The sequence below is a fragment of the Mus musculus genome, chromosome 10 (assembly GCF_000001635.26).
Source record: "Mus musculus strain C57BL/6J chromosome 10, GRCm38.p6 C57BL/6J".
Taxonomy (NCBI): domain Eukaryota; kingdom Metazoa; phylum Chordata; class Mammalia; order Rodentia; family Muridae; genus Mus; species Mus musculus.
In genome coordinates, this window is record NC_000076.6 from 95,772,410 (window position 1) to 95,795,515 (window position 23,106).

The window sequence follows — 23,106 nt, forward strand, 5'->3', positions numbered from 1 at the left end:
GGTCATGGTGTCTGTTCACAGCAGTAAAACCCTAACTAAGACAAAGATCAAGTGCTTTTTAACATTTAGTCTAATATGCTGAGACTCGAACCTACCTCGTCAATCCAGCTCTAGAGTGTGTTCTCTCACCCACTATACACTCAGGTCACCAATACGTGAGGATGTGATGGAGGTATCTTGATCTCTGCTGGGAATGGAACTATTCTGCTCATTGTGGGGCCTCCTCTCCATTTCCCACCTCCAACTGGCCAGTGAGTCCTGGTCCATTCTGTAGGAGACATAATTTCTTCTGGCCATCCACTTTTTCTTCTTCAGCAAGCTTCCACTCCATAGTTCAGGCTGTCCTAGAATTCACGATTCTCCTGCCTCAAATCCTCTAAGTGCTAGGATTGCAGAAACCCCCAGGAACAATGTACAGTTGCCATTGTTTCCTAGGAATAATCCATTCATATGTAATGATGAAAACAAAGACTCCTATCTCCAAGGCTGAGATGGACAGAACCACAGTTGGTGACTAGTAGTGTGAGTCACATAGTGTGAGCCACGTGGATTCATGGCAAACCTGACAGACATGGGTAGAGGCCCAGGGCACTACAGGGGGTCACCCGGTGCCAAGGAAGTCCTGCCTGCTCACTGCCTGGTGTTTGGCACAACACCTGGTGCCGAGCAGGTGTTCAGAGCAAGAACGATTGGAAGCTCGGATGGAAACAGCTAGGTCTCGACATGGGCAGCGGTGTGGTGATTGGAGGTGAGAGGGCAGCAGACCCAAATTTGACCTACTTTACTATCCTGCTCCAGGTAAGCTAGGAGAAAAGCTGAGTGCCAGATTTCCAGTCCACAGGGAAGAGCACAATGCCCAGACCATGCAACAGTGTGCTGTCATAGCTAAGGTTCCTAGCTTAGAGGGAATCCTTTCACCTTTGTCTTCCATCGCAGCAGGCTTATGGATTCTGCCTCCTTAAATAAAGGGACCTTGGTCTCCATCCACGTAGGGTGTTTGGTGGGGTGGGGTGGGGAGGGGGAGGCCATCTGGGTCCTGTCACTAGCCTCCTCTGTATTGGTGCTCAACGAGGATCAGGCTATGGGTGCTCTCCTTTATCTCCCCAGCAGGTGCTGACAGCTGAGCCATTCCACACACCTTTGGGGCAAAGAACCGCTGGAAGCCCGGGCCAAGTTCAAAGACCGAACATTCTTTCCAAGGCGACCAGAAGCACCCTGGAGGGCTGGCTCCTAGTTACATAAGCCACAGGTTAGCAGGTCCCCCACTGATGTACTCCGCCTGAGCCTCTCTGACTTACGCAACTATTACGCAGACGCACTTGTCCAGTGTGGCAACAGCCGCTACGTTGCTATCAAGTATGTGGTGTATCCGCCCATACTCACTTAGACAACGCTAAAGCTCTTCACCACCAGGTGGTTAAGGCAGTCTGATCGGGCTGGCAGGAGGGAAAGGCATGACTTACTGTAGCTCTTGGCCCAGGCCACCGAACACTCAGTACCTTGTACCCCGTTAGCCTTGGGCAGTAAACCCTCTGATAAAATGTTCTCTTTTGGTGTTTGTTTTTCCTGGCAGTCTCATTTTGGGATATAAATGGTTCATTATTTCCACCCCATAGATCCATTCTTGCTTTCTGAAGAAAAAAAAAAAGGAAAGATTGGTTAAAAAAAAAAAAAAATCATCACTGGGGTGACCCCTCCTCTTCTCAAATGTTCTGACCTTGAATGAGGCCAAGTTTCCACACTGCTCTGGGCCATCTACAGCCGAGCCAATGTGGGAGAGGTTGACTTAGGGAAGGCAGCCGTGAACAGGGGATATAAATATATTACACTAAAACACTTGGTGCCATTAAATGCCAGGAAGTGGCATAGACCTTCTCCCCCTCCCCCCCCCCCCACCAGCCCCTGCAACCTTTTCAGAGGATACTTGGTGAGCATCAGCAGTTAGGAAGTTGGAACAGGGTCCCTCCCCAGCTAGGTCATTTTCCCTGCAGGGCATCTTGGAGGCAAATTTTATTAAGGATCAAGTAACTGGCCCAAAGCAGTATAAATAGCGAGAGAGCATATGACAAGCCCGGCAATGAATGTGGCCCGGGCTCAGGCAAGGCGCCTGCTGTGTTGACTGCTACACTGCAAGCTTGCATGGAGCAGTCTTCCCGGAATGTGACCAGAAAAGTTGTGCGCAAAGGTGCACGCAGACTTGCTAAGGCTTAGTATTTAAAAAAATTTTCAAAGGGACGCCTCCTTATTTTTTGGAACTTGGCGAGCCACACAGTTAATTCAGGAAAGGAACCTAAGGCTGGAGGAGATTAAGTTTGGAAGCAGACACTGTCCCAGACTGAGCTTCCCCAAGTCCTTCAGGTACTACTAAGAGCAAAACCTTAAAGCACATCGAAATACTGTGTAGGAGTTAACATGCCAGAGCAGACAAGGAGGACCTCAGACTTGACTCTTACATGGACAATCTGGAGTGAGTTTAATGTAGCCCATTTGTTTGTTCTACTGATCTCTCCCTTCGCTTTAGAGTAGACCCGGAGTGTAAACCAAGCTTTAGCGAAATGGATCAGATAACTGAGCGATGAGAGCCACAGGGTTATGACAGAACAATTTCTTAAACTAGCTGTCTTTTGTCAGTCCTGTCCCCACTGTCCAGAGCTGTTGACACCTCTGAAGATAAGCGTGTGTCCTCCACTGGAGGAGACTCAGAGGATTGAAATAAAGCAGAGCATTCCCGCTCGTATCCAACACATTTCCAAGGGACCCCTGGCTTCTGGGACAACACATCTGTGTTGTTCTGACCTAAGTTCTAAATGCACTTCAAGAGATGACAGTATTGTCAGCTCCCTACCCTTCTGAAAAGGACAGTAGCCACCTGAACATACCACACTCTTGTCAATTTATATATATAAAAAAAAAAAACAGTGTCTATACTTTGCCTCTAGAACTTAGATAGAGAAAGCCACTGACATTTAGGAGCTGGCGACCATGAGGAGCCGATGCTTTCAGAATCGCCCCCAGAGGGTGTGAGGACATGGAGGAAGCCCTGTTGCCTTCTTTCTGACAAAGACTATTGGCTCCTTATTCAATATTTACTCTATTTTTTTTCTTCTGTAGAAACAATTCTAGCATGGCAAAATTCGTGTCTAAGAGATGACATCTCCTAACCTCTCTCATAGTAAGAGTGTCACAGGACAGGGCGCTTACATAAATTTGAATTTTGGCAAACAAAATAATTTTAAATTACAAGTATGTGTGTGCGTGCATGTGTGTGTGTTGTGCTTGCTATAGTATTTTTATATTTCTAATGGTTTATTTATTTTTATCTTATGTGTAGGGGTGGTTTTATTTTTTCAGGTTTTTTATTAGATATTTTCTTTATTTACATTTCAAATGCTATCCCTAAAGCCCCCTATACTCTCCCCCCACCCTGCTGCCCAACCCACTCACTCCTGCTTCCTGACCCTAGCATTCCCCTGTACTGGGGCATATGATCTTCGCAGTACCAAGGGCGTCTCTTCGCAATGATGGCCGACTAGGCCATCTTCTGCTACATATGCAACTAGAGACACAGCTCTCGGGGGTACTGGTTAGTTCATATCGTTGTTCCTCCTATAGGGTTGCAGACCCCTTTAGCTCCTTGAGTACTTTCTCTAGCTCCTTCATTAGGGGTGTGTAGGGGTGTTTTGCCTGCATGCATGTATGTGCATACTTGATAGCTGTGGAGGCTAGAAGAGGGTGTTAGGTCCCCTAGAACTGGAGTTACACTGTTGTGAATTGCCATGTGTGTCCTGGGAGCTGAACTCAGGGCTTCTGCAAGAACAGCTGGTACTCTTAACCGCTGAGCCATCTCTCCAGCCCCCAGTAGTTTTGTATTTTCATTTGCCAAATATGGCAATTCTATGCACATGGCTTTTGGAATGAAGATGCACGTTCTCTCTGTCCCTTTTCTCCTTTCTCTCCTGGGAGGTAGATGGGATAGCTGGAATTTCAGCAGCCACACGGAGATGTGGGGGAGCAGAAGTAAAAGACTGAGGACTTAGGTCTCTGGTGACTGTATCCCTTCAGAGCTGCTTTTGTGTGAGAACAAGCCATTGGTCCACATTGGCTGCCATGCTGTCTCTGTGATTTGTACCTAACAAATGTTAGATATCATAGATATTCACATGTTATGGCCTTAGCACGTTTTAGAGTAGTGTTACCTTTTGTGTATGACAGAATCTGTTTTACTATGTACCATTTGCTTTGGTTTTTATTTATTGTATATAATTATCTCTAGTATCTCTCTCTCTAAACACACCATATCATATTATAAAATAATATACATTATTTATTACCTATTATTATATATTAAATATACACTACACACACACACACACACACACACACACACACACACACACATACACACACACGGGCATGCACACATTATTTTTCTTCTTGTGTATCCCAAACTGGCCCTGAACCTTCTGTATATCCAAGGCTGGCCTCAAACTCCTGATCCTCCTGCCTCTGCCTCCTAAGCACTGGGATTACAATTGTGTATCACCACATCCAGTTTAGTTACTATACTTTTAAGGTCTCTGAGGGAGGTAGAGGGTATTCCTTCCATCCTTTGGAAAGGCAGCCATCAACATGAGCCTCACACAAGGCTGGTGCCCATCTTTTACCTGCTGCCTTTGGCCTTTTGAGCACTTGTTTCAGATCATAACATTTCTAAAACAAGGTGATTTTTTTTTGTAACCTTCACACAAGCATTCTGCCCGAAACTCAGTTCACCTACACTGATAAGCCAAAACCTCAGAGTCAGAGTCATATTTCAAAAAGCTATTGACAGATTTCCTCCTATGCCACAAAGGTTAGCTAGGGATAGTCACATGTTCAGGCAAAGTGCATCAATGACTTAGAAAGTAGGTGATTTGTGGCACATTCCTCTATTGCCAGCACTCAGAAGGCAGAGGCAGGAGGACTTCAGGTTCAAGGGCAGGATGGGGTATGTAGTGAATTCATGGCTAGCTGCAGCTATGTGGTGAGAACACAAAGCAATACTAACAAAAATCAGGATATCAGTGATATAAAATACACTGCCTTCAGCAGGTCATGACCTTCAAGACTCACTGCTCAACATTCTAGTAAAGTGAAGGGGTCAAGCTATCCCTTTGCATCTAAGCCTGAGCTTTCCGGTTATGAAGGGCAAGAGCAATTATCTGGACTGACAACTGCACAAATAGCTGGCTCCCCTTTTTTTCAGTGAAATCTTTTGAAGGTTATGTGGTAGTAAATAACCAACCATGCTTCCTCAGATTAGCTGCATTTTTTTTTCTCCCTATGACGCCCACCCTCACCCTCCATGGAGGCAAAGCAACCTCGAAAAGAGAGCAATATTTCCTTATAGGACTCCCTCTTCAAACACTCATGGAACAAGATCAGGCCTGGTCCAGCTGGCAGAGACTGCCCCGGGGAGATGGCTAGACTCTGTGATGTGGTGAGGGCGGAGAGTTAGAATTTAACAGGCGAGAAAGGGAAAGGCCTCTCACACCATCTTGTAAGTTTCTATACAAAATAGAAACTTCCTGTTGGCGAGGAAGGGTGAGATCAGGGGTATGAGAAGCTGGGGAGCCAAGCCTCTGGACACAGGTAATGTTACAAAGAACAGCAATGAATAACCCAGAAGAATGCGCTACACACGAACACAGCAGGATCGGCCTCAGTCCGGAGCATCTGCTCTGGGAGTCTGGTGAGAGGTTATGACGTCATGACTGGCGGCCCTAGGAAGATGACGGATGAGGTGTCCGTAGGCATCTAAACCACTGACGTAAATAAAAGTTGTACAGAACTGAGTTGGACAGATAAAAACCACATCACATGTTAATTGGTATTTTTTCTTATCATGTTAAAGATGGAGAAGGAACACATCTAACAGTCATTCAGGGCCAGACATGTGACACATGCCTCAGCAGGCTGAGAGGCCGGAAGATCATGAGTCTGAGGCCAGCCTGAGCTATAAAATGAGTTCCAGGCCAGCTTCGACTTGATGGTAAGAATCTGTCTCTGAATATAACACAACACAACACAACACAACACAACACAACACAACTCAGGACTGTTGACTGAACATCTGTGAGGTACCAGGCCTCATGGTCAGGACTGCATCCAGGTTTATAGTGCTGTTGAGGCAGGGTAACAATGCCTTTGAACTTCTCAGGAATGAAAACTTTATGAGCTCCTTTTTGTCTCTGCTCTAAGACTGTGGCTGAAGTCACCTCCTCTGTACTGTGATCTCCTTAATGACCGCTCCTTTAACGCAAGTGTAGTAACAGGCTGGTAGGCACGTTTATGGAGCACTTTTAGTTTTAAAATAGGCTTACAGTAAGACCTCTCATAAAAGTCGGCAGATTGCTCAATGTTCAGCTTTTCCCTGTTACTAAATAATCTTTTGCTTTTCTTGACAACTAAGCTTAAACATTTACCAAACAAGCTCTAGAAAGTAGGACAGGAGACTTAGTTGACTCCGGGGTTCGTATAGGCAGGGAGCACAGGCGTAAGGCTGAGATCGGCTTCCCTAGAGCCTTTCAAACTGGATGGACCTGCACTTGTTGCTTAAATGTCTTGAGGCCTGTGTTTCCACATCTGGGAAATGGGGAAATTGTGGTGTTTGCTGTGAAGGTAATTTTATTAAAAGATTAGGTTAGTGGTTCATGGCCACAATATGCCCTAGCAAAGGTAGCTTCTTTTGATGCGTGTGTGTGTGTGTGTGTGTGTGTGTGTGTGTGTGTGTGTGTGTAGCTATTGATAGATCCACCAGTTCATCTGTTTATCACCATGCATAGCTTGGTGAATGTGTAATAGGGAAATCCAAACATACTGGGGTCACAGTCGTATAGCATAGATACTTCGTCCCTAGTAACACTGCTATATGTCTTGTTTGCAGCTTTTAAAGGTAAGATCCAAAGATGTACAACTTTCATCTGGCTCCTTAGGTTCCCTGTTCTCTTCATCCCGTCTCACTAGCTCTAGCTCTCCATGTTGGGTCGGGAGGAGGAGGGAGAAGGGAGGGACTGGACCACTTACCTCATCTTGCCCATCCACATCTATAGTCCAACCACACTAGGGTGGTTATAGCACTGTGTTAGGGACAGGTGCCTAAGCTAAGGGCTGGTGGTACCCGGTGAATCATTGGAGGGGCTCCTGCCTGATAGACCAGTGCCCAGGAAGACATGGTTATCCACTAACTCCTGATATTTTCCTTGGCTCCATCCAGAGCCTCCATCCTTGCAGCCTGATGATGCATTGTGGCTCATCTGTCTGGTATCTACTGACTCGCCTTGATACTTATGTGCAGTTTGCGGATGTTTTCTTGGTACTTTGAGATGTGTTCTATGAAGTCAGTTGCCTTTAGAAGCTCCTAACTGACGTAAACAACCCCCATGACATTTCCTTGCTTCTCTATGGCTGGCCCCTCCACCACTAGATGTTGTTTACATGCTTTGTGTGATTGCTACATCAGACAGGAAGCTCTTCTGGATTGCATTTTCTGTTTTCTCAACTGTACTATGAGTACCTTGCTTGAGCCGAGGGCTGGGTCTTCTCTTGCTGAGTGACTTGAAGACAGGCTTGTACATTTTTAACAGGTAATGTTTTTGTCATCAGTTCCCAAACCCGTCTGTGATTGCGCCATTGTGTACACGGGACCAGCAGTGGCTCTCACAACATTGCCCTCTGACGGAGACGGAGATGAACTGGCGATGGCTTCTGCCCTTGCCGGAGGAAAATCCTCCGTTCCATTTCCAGTTCCTTTCCCTGTCTGCTCGGTATCAGGATGGAACGCTTAAAGGGCAGAAGCTGCTGTAATGGAAACTTAAACATGAACAGGAAACATCTTTAACACACTTACTCATTTTAGAGTAGGTGCATGGCAGGGTCAGGGTGGATGGCCAAGGACAACTTGGGAGAGTCATTTCTTTCCTGCGGCTCTTTACTTACTGAGCCGTCTCACTGGCTGACTCCTCAGAAGCCTGTTTAGCTTTCATTTGTGGAACTCCAGCTGCATTACAAACCCACCCCACCCCCACCCAACCTCATTTCTCTCCCTTTTTACTTTCTAGCTTCCTCATTGGCTGATGAACTCATCTGGTGTTCCTAAGACCAACACCTTCAGTCCCATTTCACAAAGTCCAAATCACAAAGGAGGAAACTATTTATTTGATGAATGCTGTATTGAAGGTAAGGTGCTGGGCGCAATAGATACACTGAAGAAGCCCCGCTTGGGAAGCTGAGGTGGAAGATGGCAAGTTTGATGCCAGCCTGGTCCTGTCTGCCTGTCTGAGATTGGGGTAGAGGCTGCGAGAGGAGAAGGAGGAAGAGGAGAAGGAGGAAGAAGGAGAAGAATAGGGCTCTCCTTTCACTGATAGGGTTTTATTTTTCCACAGATAAAGTGACGAGTCTTTTTTGGAAGAAAACATCTAGTGTTTTCTTTACGTCAAGACTTTTCCATCTTGTATTTTGGCTAGAACAGCTAGCAATTATCACAGGATAAGAGCTCTGATCATTGTCTCTCCCCAACCCCCTCACCCCACCAAGGGCAAGCCACAGTGCCTGGGCCCGCAGCCCACTCAGCCTACAGCATTAACCTCCTTTCTGTCAAGCTCTTCCAGAGACGTGGTTGGCACCAGCGATCCTGTGGTCTGCACAGCTCACCACTCTGCTTTCTGCACAGTTAATCAGAGCTGTGCCTGTTAATACCACAGATGGCTACTCTCCACTCACCAGCAGCCACATCTGGTGTGTGACTGTTGTCCTTCATTTGTTTACCTATTGATGATGATGATGGTGGTGGTGGTTTTACATCACTCCCGAACCCCTCTTCTAAATCCCATTACAATATATGTTTCTCCTATCTTCTGCTGAAACGAGGTCATTCCCCCATACCCCAGACTTGGCTCTATCATTCTATACTTGGTTTCCAGGAAGTCTCTTTTTGTGGTCATGTCTTCAGCTGTACATATTTTGTAGTTATGGCAGCAAGCTTAATTGCCCCACAATAGCAGAGACCTCACTATCTAGTCATCTCTGAAGTGGACCTCTTTTCAATGCCATTGCATTGGAGTGTGTCTTTGTTTGCTCTCTGTTGCTGTAATTGGATGCTAGACACTTGGTAACCTGTAAAAGAAACAAGTTTATGCTGGCCCGCCGTCCAAGAGTCCAGGAAGTTGAAGTATTGGTCTGTCTGACTTCTGTGGAGGGCCGCCCCATGCTTGAACACATGAAAGCAGAAATACAAAATAGTATGCTTGGGATACAGAAAGGGGGGCTGAATTCATGAATGTGTACACACACACACACACACACACACACACACACACACGCACGTACGTACGTATACACAAAGTCTGCCCTACAGAGCTGCCTTATTCCTATTGTTCTGGATGTGTGTTAAATGAATGTTCTAGAACAAGAGTACATTCTTTCATTCTAGGAAACATTTAATACATCTGTGATGTTTTTAACCCTGGAAACAATACAGACTATCTAGGTTAGAGAGATGGCTTAGTGGGTAAAGTGCTTGTCTCAAAAATCCCATGACCAGAGTTCCAACCCCGGAACACACGTGGTGGAAGGAGAAAAGAAACTCTCATACTCTTCCTTTGACCTCCACAGAAGTGTTGTGGCATGCTCAAGCCAACACACACACACACACACACACACACACACACACACACACAGAATAAATAAATTACATTAAAACATGGTATATTTTTCTTAAAGCACACAAATTTTACATGTCTTAGGGTTTCTCTTCCTGTACAAACATCATGATCAAGAAGCAAGTTGGGGAGGAAAGGGTTTACTCAGCAGGTAACAAACAGGAGATGATGCAGAGGCCATGAGAGGGATGTTACTCACTGGCTTGCTTCCCCTGGCTTGCTCAGCTTGCTCTCTTATAGAACCCAGGACTACCAGCCTAGGGATGGCACCACCCACAATGGGCCCTCTCACCCTTGATCATTAACTGAGAAAATGCCTTACAGCTGGATTTCATGGAGTTATTTTCTCAAGGGATACAGATTTGAAGTATGTTTCCGTTGTACTAACTAACAACCCTAGGTCCTTAATGTTGTGTTATGGTTTGTATATGCTTGGCCCAGGGAGTGGCACTATTAGAAGGTGTGATCTTGTTGGAGTAGGTGTGGCCTTGTTGGAGTAGGTGTGGCCTTGTTGGAGTCAGTGTGTCACTGTGGACCTGGGCTTAAGAACCTCATTCTAGCTGCCTGGAAGGGAATCTTCCATTAGCCTTCAGATGAAGATGTAGAACTCTCTGCTCCTGCTGGAAACTGCCATGCTCTTGCCTTGACGATAATGAACTGAGCCTCTGAACCTGTAAGCAACTCTAAGTAAGTGTTGTCCTTATAAGAGTTGCCTTGGTCATGGTGTCTGTTCACAGCAGTGAACCCTAGCTAAGACATGTTGTCATGATCATTATTTTAAGATATAGGTTTTGGTGTGTTTCTGGGCTCACTTTCAACTCCCAGGTCCAAGCTATTGTGCTGCTTTAGCCTCCTAAATACCCAGAACACTGTGCCCAGCTCTATCCCTTTAGGTTTATGTTAACTTTCGATTCTACCTTGCAACCTTCTAGTTAAAAATTCTGTTCTTGTTTCTATCAGGACCCTGAATGCTGAGAGGAGGAAGGGGGGTAGTGACCCAGCTTTACTCTGGGATATGGGTTCCTCTCTAAGGTGAGAATAATGGAGTCAATCATAGTATCCTCACTTTATAGACGAAGAAATTGAGCTTCAAAATGGCTAAGTACTCTGTCCATGGTTGTATAGTTAGACTGAATTTGAGACTCTGTCTCTGTGGTACCAAGGCTTTAGTCTTTCATTTAGATGATTGGCAAGATGCTTTGGTGTGTTTTATTTTTGTTTGTTTGGTTTCTTTCTCTCTTCCTCTCTCTCTCTCTCTCTCTCTCTCTCTCTCTCTCTCTCTCTCTCTCTCTTTCTTTCAAGACAGGGTGTAGCCTTGGCTGTCCTGGAACTCACTTTGTAGACCAGGCTGGCCTCGAACTCAGAAATCCACCCGCCTCTGCCTCCTGAATGCTGGGATTAAAGGCATGCGCCACCACTACCTGGCTATGGTGTGTCTTCTTAATTTTAGTTCTCCTGAAAGCAAAGCCTGAGATATTTTATCTGGAAAGTGATCCCAGAGAAGAAGAGGGGGGAGCAAGGGGTGTGAGACAGAAAAGTCTGGAACCTCACACACAAATGGCCTATTGGTTTGCTCTAACTGCAGACAACTTCTGTTCTTTCTCCCTCAACCCTTCTGAGGAGACTTAGGAGGTGTGTCGTAACACCACCCATCTAGAAGACCCCAGGAGAACTGAATACCCCCAGTAGCTTTCATCATTCAGTGGCCAAAAGCACCACAACGTTTGTTGTCTTCTGATTTCTGAGTTGTAATGTGTTGGTATCCAGGAGGCTCTTCTTCCCTTTATACCTCACGATGGTCCAAAGAAGACCAGATACAGAAGAAAAAGATTCAAGGAGAAGGCCTCTGTAAGACACAGTCAAAGTGCTATTTAAGGTAAAACTGGACCAAGACGACACGGAGTTGAATGCCACCATGGTGACTGTAAGAGGAGGTGGGGCTGATCGTGGGCAACATGATTGCAGTGGGGGGTCGGGGGCTGGAGTTGGTTGGGGGGGGGGAGTAGCTGAATAAAAAAATAATAAAACAGAAAGGAAAGACAGAAAAGGACATGACTGCTCCTAGGTACAGTAGAGGAGAAAGTTTATTTATTACAGATATTTGGGAGCACACAGTCAGAGTCAGGGATATTGGGAGAGTTCACAGTGGACATGAAACTGAGCCATTTGAGGAGTGGGGAGGAGAGAGAGGAGATCTAGGTGTGGCAGCCAGGAGGCTCAAAAGAGAGGGTAATCAAAATGGCAGGCTATATAGAGAAGGGAATCTGAGGGAAGAGCAGCCCAGTCCCTGGGCTGTAGAAGTTTCCGGTAGGGGGTGGGGTATGCCAGCTAGAAGGACCCTGTAGCAGGTAGAGACTAAGGAATCTGGGAGAACCTGGCGGCCTTGTCTGCTTTGATACCTTAAGTAGGCACCTCAACCTTTTGTCCCAGGTTTGATACCTCATAGTAAAGCAACAGTAGTCTGTATAGGGACTGAGAATAACTGGGTAAAGTAGATGTAGAATGAGAAACAATTTGCCAGTAACATGCCTTTTCTTGTGGCAGACATTTCAACCTGCACGGAGGTCTTTTCTGCTAGAGTTCACGTCCAGGCATATTTGAAAAGCTGATGGGGCAGACTAAGAAGATATTTGTATGCATTTAGTTGCATGAGTTATCCTTTCTCAGTGTCTATAACTTTATTCATATACCTGTAAATATATTCATATTTCTGTATGTAAGAGGACAGAGAAAAAAAAAAGAAAGCAGTGTGAGAGAAATAAAAGGACCACGGATGGTAACAAGACCCGAAGTCAACGGGAAGTGAGACTGGGGGTGGGGGTGGGGTGGGGTGGGGGAGAGGCTGCTTAATGAGAGCCACTGCCTCAGTCCCCAGCAGGACACACTCTTTAAATGCCTGGTGATGAAGTGTGATCTGGACTCAGGGCAGCTGGGCATCCTTCCCGTTTCTTCATTGGGCAGAGAAGATCAAATGTTTATAATCCAATAAACACGGTACAGGCACTCCCCAGGATCCTGCTCCCTGTGGCCTGGTTATCTCGTGTGTTTAGAGACTGTGGAAGGACTTTTAGGAGTATTCGTTCATATTTGGAGATTAGCTGGCACACACTGGGACTTGGAGTCTGAACCAGCTTTTGGAGACGATGTGGAGTGGTCTAAGCAGTTGGATCAAATAGGAGGAAGGTTTCGTGAATGAACTGAGGGTGGGTAGGGTCACGGCACATGGTGCTGGTGGCCATTCTGTGAGAGGAGAGAGAGAGAGACAGAGACAGAGACAGAGACGGACAGACTGACAGACTGACTTATAAGGCAACTGACTGGTGTTAGGTTCCACTTCCCCTGCCTGGCCCGTGTCTGAGAGGTAAAGCACCTCTTTGCTAGCTAAACCTGCAAGTGAGTCAAATAGGTCTTCACTGTTGAGTTCTTTTTTTTTCTTCCCAGGGCTTAGGATGGAACCCTGGGTCTTGTGCTGAGCCAGTGCTCTAATCACTGAGCTACATTCCCGAGGCCATACTTGAATTCTCAATAACTCACAGATATCTGAATATATGAATAATGAGACAGTTGGCAAATAAAGTCTGTTTGCCACAGAAGGGTAGGGTCTCTGTCTGCCTAGGATCTTTGCCCTGTTCTCTGTACAAAACTATCTTAAATTTTTTTTATTGCTTTTACTTATTTACTGTGTGTATGTGAGTGAGCATGCACACACATGTGCATATGTGCACATATGCTGAGGTAACAACTTGTGGGAATTGGCTCTTTCCTTTCATTATATGGGTCTCAGGAATCAAACCCAGGTCCTTGGTCATCCATCAGAGTTGAGAGAAAGCACTCTCACCTGCCCAGCCATTCTGTGAGCTCCAGAACTACTTTTTTTTTTTTTTTAAATGGAGGAATTTCCTAGTTTACCAGAGAATCTTACTGTGATGGTTTGTATATTCTTGGACCAGGGAGTGGCACCATTTGGAGGTGTGGCCTTTTTGGAATAGGTGTGACCTGGTTGGAGTAGGTGTGTCACTGTGGGTGTGGGCTTAAGACTCTCACCCCAGTTGCCTGGAAGTCAGTCTTCCACTAGCAGCCTTTGGATGAAGACATAGAACTCTCAGGTCTGCCTGCGCCATGACAGCCTGGATGCTGCCATGCTCCCACCTTGATGATAATGGACTGAACCTCTGAACCTGTAAGCTAGCCCCAATTAAATGTTGTTTTTTTATAAGACTTGACTTGGTCATGGTGTCTGTTCACAGCAGTAAAACCCTGACTAAGACACTTACCAACATACTATCTATGTCCAGATGAATCAGAGTAATCAATTCTCTTGACTAGGTATAAGTTTGGAACTCTAAAGAGGCCAATATAATTTTCATGAGATTTAATATCGATGTGTTTACTGAGGGGGAGTGGCTCTCCACTCTCCCTACATTTCAGATCATAAATTCTACAGGTGATATAAACTGGAGTTGCTTGCTTGCTTTTTCTCCTCCTCCTCTTCTTCTTCCTCCTCCTCCTCTTCCTCCTCTTCTTCATCTTCCTCCTCCTCTTCTTTTGGAGTTGTTTTCTTTTACCTTTGCAGAATGCATGGAGAGAGCTGAGTCTTAAGCTAACAGAGAAACACAAATAAAGATGGGGTATGGATGGAGAGAGTCAGGGTTCTAAGAACATCATTTGGACCTTGAATCCTGCCATTCCTAAAGACAAACACATTCTTTTTCCCACAGTGAGTTTCAATCCAATTTCATTTTGGGGTTTTAAAACTTGCAGAGTAAGGAGATCAGCTGAATACGTGAGTCTGTCTGTTATTAACAATAAGCATCTGTGGTGTCCCTGCCGGACTGAAATTTAGAGTTTATGCTGGAAATGTCTGCTCAGTTCTGTTATTCATGAAGACACACTGGCCAGAGGACCTGGTGACACAACATGTCACCCTTCCCCTTTCAAGCGGTAGGTGAAACCCTCAGCCATATCCATTTTGAATCCAAGGTACAGCTTGATCCTGGCCTTCTGAAACCAATATGTCTGCCGTAACTTGTTAGTTGAGGATTCAGTAATCAGCTCATATTTGACAAGGCTAGCCTGGTACCCAGCAGTCTCCTGGTCTTCCTGGTGTCATGATCCATGGGATGCCATTCATGGGTTCTGAAGGCAATCAGGCCAGGGCATCCCCAAATATGCTACTTTGGTATGATGAGTACTTTGAGCACCTGAAATAGCAGAAGCAGGGAGAGTTTTATCACCGCCTCTCTCCTACCTTAAATAGACCACAAAGCTTCCCACACACTAGATATTCTCCCTAAGTTAACTAGAAAAGAACATCTTTATCACTAGACATTGTGAACTGACTCCAAAATGGAGCTGTACAAATTAGCCCACTGAAAGAATCCTCATCCTGTGTTAGTACATCATCCTCATAGGTATTTCCTAGTGACTTTGCCAGAGTTCATTTGAATTAGTCAAAGACCCGAAAAGAAAATACAGAAAAATGTCTATTTCCTCCCTAATAAACCCTTAAAGATTCCAAATAAATTGGGCCCTGTTTCTTCTCCTTTTTCTTTTTCTTTTTTTTAAGATTTATTTATTTATTTTATATGAGTACACTGTCACTCTCTTCAGACACACCAGAAGAGGTCATTTGATTCCATGATAGATAGTTGTGAGCCACCATGTGAATTGAACTCAGGACCTCTGGAAGAAGAGTCAGTGCTCTTAACCACTGAGCCATCTCTCCAGCCCCTTCTTGTTCTTTATGTGTGCTAAGTCATAGGGCTTGATTCCCTTCCTTCTACTGTTTACACTTGCCAGAAGCTGTGTGACGAGCTGAGTGTAGCACAAAACACACACAACGTGTTTGTGACTCAGAGAGTGTACTACAGTAGGAGCAGATTGCTGAACGCTAGAACAGGGGCAGCCAAGAAAGGGCTGCAGGGACCTAAGTGAAGACATAGTTCATTCAGGTTATGGGGATCATGGAAGATTCATGGGAGATTTTCAATAGTCCGTGAAGGAGGAATGGAATGATGAGAGAGTGGAACCATAGATCAATGGATTAAAGTGTTCTTGGATGACAACTTCAGATTCCTGGAGCAGAGGAGCAGGTAGGGTGGGCCAGCTGAGGTAGATGCTATGAGCTGATCATTCAAAAATCATTGATGGAGTTCTTTGTTCTTTTTCCATAATATGGAATCAGAAAGCTCAAACATCAGCTTTCCCAGCTTCCCTTGCAGTTATGTATTACTGAATTCTAAGAGAGCACAGAGGGTGTAACAGGTGGCAGTCATAGATTTGATGTGTAGATAGACTTATCTTGGGTTTCCCATCTTCCACTTCTTGCACAGAAAAGCACAAGAGTATTGATGGACATACCAGCCATAGTAACACCAAGAAAGATGGTGTTAAAAATGGCAGAAAAGGCAGAAAGAGCTTGTTCCCTCTGGCACAATACCTGGTTCCTATGAAACTCTGGACCACTGTCCTGAATATTCCTTAATGTGTGTGACTAATAATAACAATAATAATCCTATGTTAGTGGAGCTGCTTTACTGGTAAAAAGTGTGCTTAGCACATGTGAAGACCTGGGTTCAGTTCCCAGCACCACACAAACTGCTTAGTAGTACACGCCTGTGATCCCAGAACTTGGGATATCGAGGAAGGAGGATCAGAAGTTCATGGTATGTGTGGTTACACAGTAAATTTTGGCCAGCTTGGGCTACGTGAGACTCTTATTTTAAAGAAAAAAAATATCTTATTTTAGTAAAGATTTAATTAGTCAGGTTTTCCATTGCTTATAGCTGATCAAGCCATATGCTGAAAATAACTATGCTACAGAAAAAACTGAAGTTTACTCTAAGTCCTTTTTACATGGAGGCAAGGGAATGTCATTCCACAAGAAGTAGCCCTGATAGCTTCTCACTGTTGACACTCATCAAAACTCAGTTCAGAGCTGACTTCTTTGTAGACACCTCGGTCCCTGTCTTGGGCTTCTCTAGACTCACTAGTTGGCTGTTGGTCAATTTTTAAGTATAAATAAGTGGAGTATATTTGGTACTGGTTACTGGTAGATATATTTTATTCGTCTCCAATCATACTTTAAGCAATAGTTATTCAGTATTGTTACCAATTCTTCCTTCATTTATGCTATGAACCACACACACACACACACACACACGGAGGAAAATAAGCACCTTGCAGGAGGTGGCTATGTCTCAGAATAGCCAGTCTGGAGAGTCACACTGTGGATGACAAGCACAGAGTCTTGGTTTTGAACCTTGGCCCCATCACCTTAGACCTTAGACAAGTTTTCTAACCTTTACATGCTTTCAATTTCCTTTCCTGAAGAATGGAAGTTGATAATAAAATTTACCTCTAAAGGTTACTAGAAAATGCAAATGAAATGTTTTCATAAATTGACTAGCACTGTTTTTATTATCATTGCACATACAGAAGATAGACGATGCTCCTGACCATCCCTGTATCCATGGTTTTTCCAGTGTGATATTGCAACCCTTCCCATTGTGAAATGGATTCTGCTGTCTTACTCTTGCATCTGCATGGGTCATGTGGCATTCTTTGGATGATAGAGTATGGAAAAAATAATACTGCATTTCTTCTCAACCTAGGCTTCAAGAGACCTTGTACATATCCTTTTTCCAACTTGAGACCCCATCCTTGCCATTAGAATAAACTAGAACACTGTCTGCTAGAGGATTCAAGTAGCTATATGCAACTTTTCCGTGCTATATACATATGGATGAGTCCAGCCAAGGTTAGGAAACTCTTTCATTAATGAGCAATAATAAATCCTTCTATTATTGTTACTATTATTATTATTAGCCAGGACCTCAAACTCACCACATAATGGAGACTGACTATCTTCGGATCCTCCTGTCTTCTCCTGAATAGTGCTGGTATCGCCATGTCCCATTTTATTAAGTAGTGCTGGGAATCAAGCATGGGTTATTGTGTGTGGCAGGTAAACACTCTGCCACCTGAGCTATGCCATCAGACTGGTGCTAATTATTTGAGTCAAGCACATCTTTGGAAGTGTGACAGAAGGGTTGTCACCTGTTCCATTCGCTGCTTTATTTGAAAGACCCTGAACAGTGTGTGACATGGGCAAGTGTAACATAAGCGAGTTCTAGCACATACATGACTGGCACTCCTGAATATTTAAGTATTTGAGGAATGGATGAAATAACAGGTGGGATTTGGTACCATTGCTTCAGGCATTTGGTGGTGTTGGCATTCAATAAACATTGACACTCAACAGGGTACCAATGCTTATTAATGGGTTGACATCTTTTTCATTCATATAAAACTAGGTAATTCATAGGTAATGCCACCTTAAGATCAGTTAATGAAGCAATTCTGGCTTTCAGAAAACCCAATGCTAACAACAGTTGGGTTTTTGCTTGTACCATAAAATAAAAAATGAAAAAATAAATAACTAAAGCCATAGATGAATGTTTCCAGGAAATCTGGAGAGTCCAATAAAAATGTCCCCCCCTGACCCCCGCTCCCCAGCTCTGGAGTGTAGCTGTGAAGACGTTATCCTCAGATCAACCACCAGTGTTGTTCTGGTTTCCTTTGCTCTGCTATCTTCTCAGCACCATGCACCATGAGGGGAGTCCCAAGTCTTCCCAGTGTTTGGCTTTCTCACTTTGAGTGGGGCATCGTACCCCGCTCAGGAAAACCTCTCCTTTGTGTCATTGCCCACAGCACGGTGGGGATGGGGGTGGGTGTGAAGCTCAGCGTCTCTTCTGTGACTGTGTCACCCACTGATCCCGCTCTCCCACTGTAGAAAGAGGTGTTTGCATTTTCACCCAGCAGAAGCTTCGCTGTCTGTCAGCTCTCGGTGACCTCATTAGCTCCCAAATTATATTTGGCTCGCTGGAAAGATGAACACACTGTACCTTCTCTGTGGGACTCATTATTTCCATTCTGGAGACTGTCATTTAGGAAATTTTGACTGTCTTTCATCCCGTATTTACACTAAGCAAAGCTGAGAATATTGTAATTGTCTGCGATGTTTTGGAAACGCTTGTCACAAACCGAAGCCAAATGCTGATTAATGTTAAATGTTATTAAGGAACTCAGCTTTTGGCTCGTTAACTGGACTCAAATGGCATTACCCATCAGCTTCAAGTTCTGATAATTGCTCAGCCCAGACTGGTGCTAATTTAGTAATAATGGTGCTAACAGATTTTGATGTTTCCCTTTTCGTGAATATTAGCTTGTATAAAGGCCAATGTGAAAGCCTTAAGTTAGGAGACCCAAGCCCCACATTTGCTATAATGAAACCGTGGGCAAATCTGTTACTTTCTCACGTCTCCGTTTCCATATCTGTAAAGTAAGAGGTTTAGGCTGCAAGCTCTTCAGTATCCTTCCGCACTGGGAATTCATGCCGTCGACATTATACAACTTGGTTTTGAACGACGTGTAAAGCAGAGACCCATTTAGGGCCATCCTAATTATAATGTGGATATGAAAGGGGGCTGGGCAAGGTTGCCAGGGTATCCCCCTCCTTTTCTGCATTTCCCTTCTATATTCATAGAGAAAGACATGTTCTCTGTTGCCTTGCAGGATAAGCCCGTAATCAAATGCTCCATACCATCTGTTTGAGAGTTTTTTGGTAAGTCATTCTTAAGTAGCTATAATCACTGTGGAATCCCAAACCATTTCCTGTTATCCTGTCTGATTTTTGAAGCAGACAGGAGATTGTCTAGCTGTGCAAACCCTGCACAAAGCAGTAATAATGGAAGGAAGAGAGGTTTGTTTTTGAGACTGCTCATTGAATCTGCTTAGCTTTTTCCTCCTTGTTTTCTTCCCGGTTTGTTAAAGGTTGAGTCTCTGCCTCCCTTTGCCGTTTCTGCCCACTCTCTTCCTGTCCTGTTCCTTAGCAAAGTTGAGGATTTCAACATACATGTTGATCATTTTTAACCTTGGCTTTGGAAGAGGGCAGCTTCAGGGGTGTTCATGATTGGTTCATGGTTACATTGATGGCTCATGCTAGAGCATGCTCGATTAAGACTGGTCATATCAAATCAGTTTGGTGAGTCCTCAGAAGATTGGACATAGTACCACCTGAGAACCCAGCTATACCTCTACTGGGCATATACCCAAAAGATGCTCCAACATATAACAAGGACACATGCTCCACTATGTTCATAGCAGCCTTATTTATAATAGCCAGGAGCTAGAAAAAACCCAGATGTCCCTCAACAGAGGAATGGATACAGAAAATGTGGTACATTTACACAATGGAGTACTACTCAGCTATTAAAAACAATGAATTCATGAAATTCTTCAGCAAATGAATGGAACTAGAAAATATCATCCTAAGTGAGTGTACTGGCTAGTTTTGTGTCAACTTGACACAGCTGGAGTTACCACAGAGAAAGGAGCTTCAGTTGAGGAAATGCCTCCATGAGATCCAACTGTAAGGCATTTTCTCAATTAGTGATCAAGGGGGAAAGGCCCCTTGTGGGTGGGACCATCTCTGGCCTGGTAGTCTTGGGTTCTATAAGAAAGCAAGATGAGCAAGCCAGGTGAGGCAAGCCAGTAAGGAACATCCCTCCATGGCCTCTGCATCAGCTCCTGCTTCCTGACCTGCTTGAGTTCCAGTCCTGACTTCCTTTGGTGATGAACAGCAGTATGGAAGTGTAAGCCGAATAAACCCTTTCCTCCCCAACTGCTTCTTGGTCACGATGTTTGTGCAGGAATAGAAACCCTGACTAAGACAGTGAGGTAACCCAATCACAAAAGAACACACATGGTATGCACTCACTTATAAGTGGATATTAACCCAAAAGCTTGGAATACCCAAGATACAATTCACAGACCACATGAAGCTCAAGAAGAAGGAAGACCAAAGTGTGGATGCTTTGGTCTTTCTTAGAAGGGGGAACAAAATAATCATGGGAGAAAATACTGAGACAAAATGTGGAGCAGATACCCAGAGACTGCTCCACCTGGGGATCCATCCCATATACAGTCACCAAACCCAGACACTATTGTGGATGCCAGGAAGTGCTTGCTGACAGGGGCCTGTTTTAGCTGTCTCCTGAGCGGCTTTGCCAGAGCCTGACAAATACAGAGGTGGATGCTCACAGCCATCCATTGGACTGAGCATGGGGTCCCCAGTGGAGGAGTTAAAGGACTGGAGGAGGTGAAGGGGTTTGCAGCCCCATAGGAAGAACAACAATACCAACCAACCAGGTCCCCAAGAGCTCCCTGGGACTAAATCATCAACCATAGAGTACACATAGAGGGACTCATGGCTCCATCCACATATGTAGCAGAGGATGGCCTTGTGGGACATCAATGGGAGGAGAGGCCCATGGTCCTGTGAAGGCTTGATGCCCCAGTGTAGAGGAATGCCAGGGTAGGGAGGTGGGAATAGGTGGGTGGGGGAACACCCTCATAGAAGCATGGGGAGGGGGGATGGGATAGGGGATTTGGGGAGGGGAAACCTGGAATGGGAATAACATTTGAAATGTAAATTAAGAAAATATCCAATAATAAAAAGAAGTTAAAAAAAAAAGGTCATATGATGCCTATTAAGGGCCCCTGATGGTGTAGGTCTCTTACCTACTCCCAGCAGGTGTTAGAATGCAGGTCCCTGTCTTGTTCTCTGTGGCCCTCTGGTCTGACCATTTATTTCTTTCCAATTTTAAAAGATCTATCTATCTATCTATCTATCTATCTATCTATCTATCTATCTATCTATCTATCTGTATGTATGTATGTGGGTGATCCATCTGCATGTGTATCTGTGTGCCAGAAGTAGGCATCAGATCCCATTATAGACCTTTGTGAGCTACCATGTGAGCAGTCAGTGCTTTTAACTGCTGAGCCATCTCTCTAGTCCCTTACCCCTCTCAGTTGAAGACTGTGAAAATGGCCTCTTAGAGTCGACGCTTCGCCGGGCCATGGTGGTGCACACCCGGAAACTTGGAATCTTAGGGGTCAGAGGCAGGATGATTGCCATTACATTTGGTCTCCATAGTGAGTTCATGGTCAGCTAGGGCTGCAGAGTGAGATCCTGTCTCAAATATGGAGGGAGGAAGAGCTGTTGAGAAGGTGTGGTGGGTCAAAGTGCTTGCTGTGAATACACGAGGACCTGATTTGAGTCCCTGTGCAACACCTGTGCAACACCTGAGCCTGGCCACCTATGCCTGTGACTCCAGTACTGACGGTAGAGATAGGCCTATCTCCAGGGCTTGGTAGCCAGCCAGTCTTGTCTAAGTGGATGGCTAGTTACAGGTTCAGGGAGAGACATTATCTTAAAAAGTAAATTAAAGAGCAGCTTAGGAAGACACCTCAAATTCTCCCATAGCTTCCATACATGTACATATAGTCAGCTATATTTGCATGCTTATGTGTGTATGCACGCACGCATTCGCAAACACACACACACATACACAGTGTGCATGTATGTGCGTATCTCTGTCTGTCGATCTATCTATCTATCTACCGATCTATCTATCTATCTATCTATCTATCTATCTATCTATCGATCTACCTATCTACCTACCTACCTATCATGCTTTCTCTGTCTGTCTACCTGCCTAACTATCGTCTACCTACCTACTTATCAAGCTATCTCTCTTTTCAACACAGAACATACTTTCTTAAATGTTTCTTTCTCTTGCAGTGGCTGGCTCACATTCAACACACCATCTTTTTTTTTTCTTCTATTTCAGAGACTGGGATCACTGTCTGGAACCACAGGCCGCCCTCTGAAGGCTGGAGAGGTGGTGACAGCTGAACAAATGATGGCGCTACGAGTCCATGGGTTAGGTTACCTGGGCATGGGAATCCCCATATAGCCAATGCCTTCTCGGGTATTAAGTGTCAGATAAACACAGCTCCTCAACTGCTACCCTGTGAATGTGTGTCATCGCCTGCTGGAAGCCGATGCCATGTGCTGTTTACTTGGTGTGGAGGACAGAAACTATACCTTTCTGGAGTATTTCAGATTCCAAGGTCTAATCCTGGACAGCAGGGCCACTGCAATATCTGGATCTCATTAAGAGTCTTGATAGGACATGACCTCCTAAGACTCACCTTGTGCAGCCAAATGCTGCAGGAAACAGTGAGGCTTGGGTTGCAGGCGCGCAGATCGCCTTTCCATGGTCACCGAAAGGTCTTAGGGTCTGATCTTTTGTCTCATGGTCTACTTTGTGTGTGGGGAAAGCCATCCTTTAAGCTAAAGCCCGTAGAAAGGGGAGAGGGTCCAGAGACATCAAGCTATCAGCCCCATCTTGAAAGGTCTTATGGGAACAGGAAATAAATCTAGGGTTTCATTTCTGATTCAGCTTTCTTTACCTATTAAAACTCAGAGAGAAAGCAGGGTGTCGCTAAGTGACAGAATACTTGCCTGGCATGTGCAAAGGCCCTGGATTCAAGTCCT

The 23,106-nt window shown here is 44.8% G+C and overlaps 1 long non-coding RNA gene across 1 annotated transcript; it reads left to right on the plus strand.

Annotated features, from left to right (window-relative positions):
• The first annotated feature begins 723 nt into the window (after positions 1–723).
• On the plus strand, positions 724–22,575 carry 4732465J04Rik. Its single transcript, XR_380952.1, has 5 exons — positions 724–798; positions 1,314–1,356; positions 6,473–6,660; positions 8,100–8,217; positions 22,397–22,575. It is a non-coding gene; the product is annotated as an RIKEN cDNA 4732465J04 gene (long non-coding RNA).
• Positions 22,576–23,106: the final 531 nt, after the last annotated feature.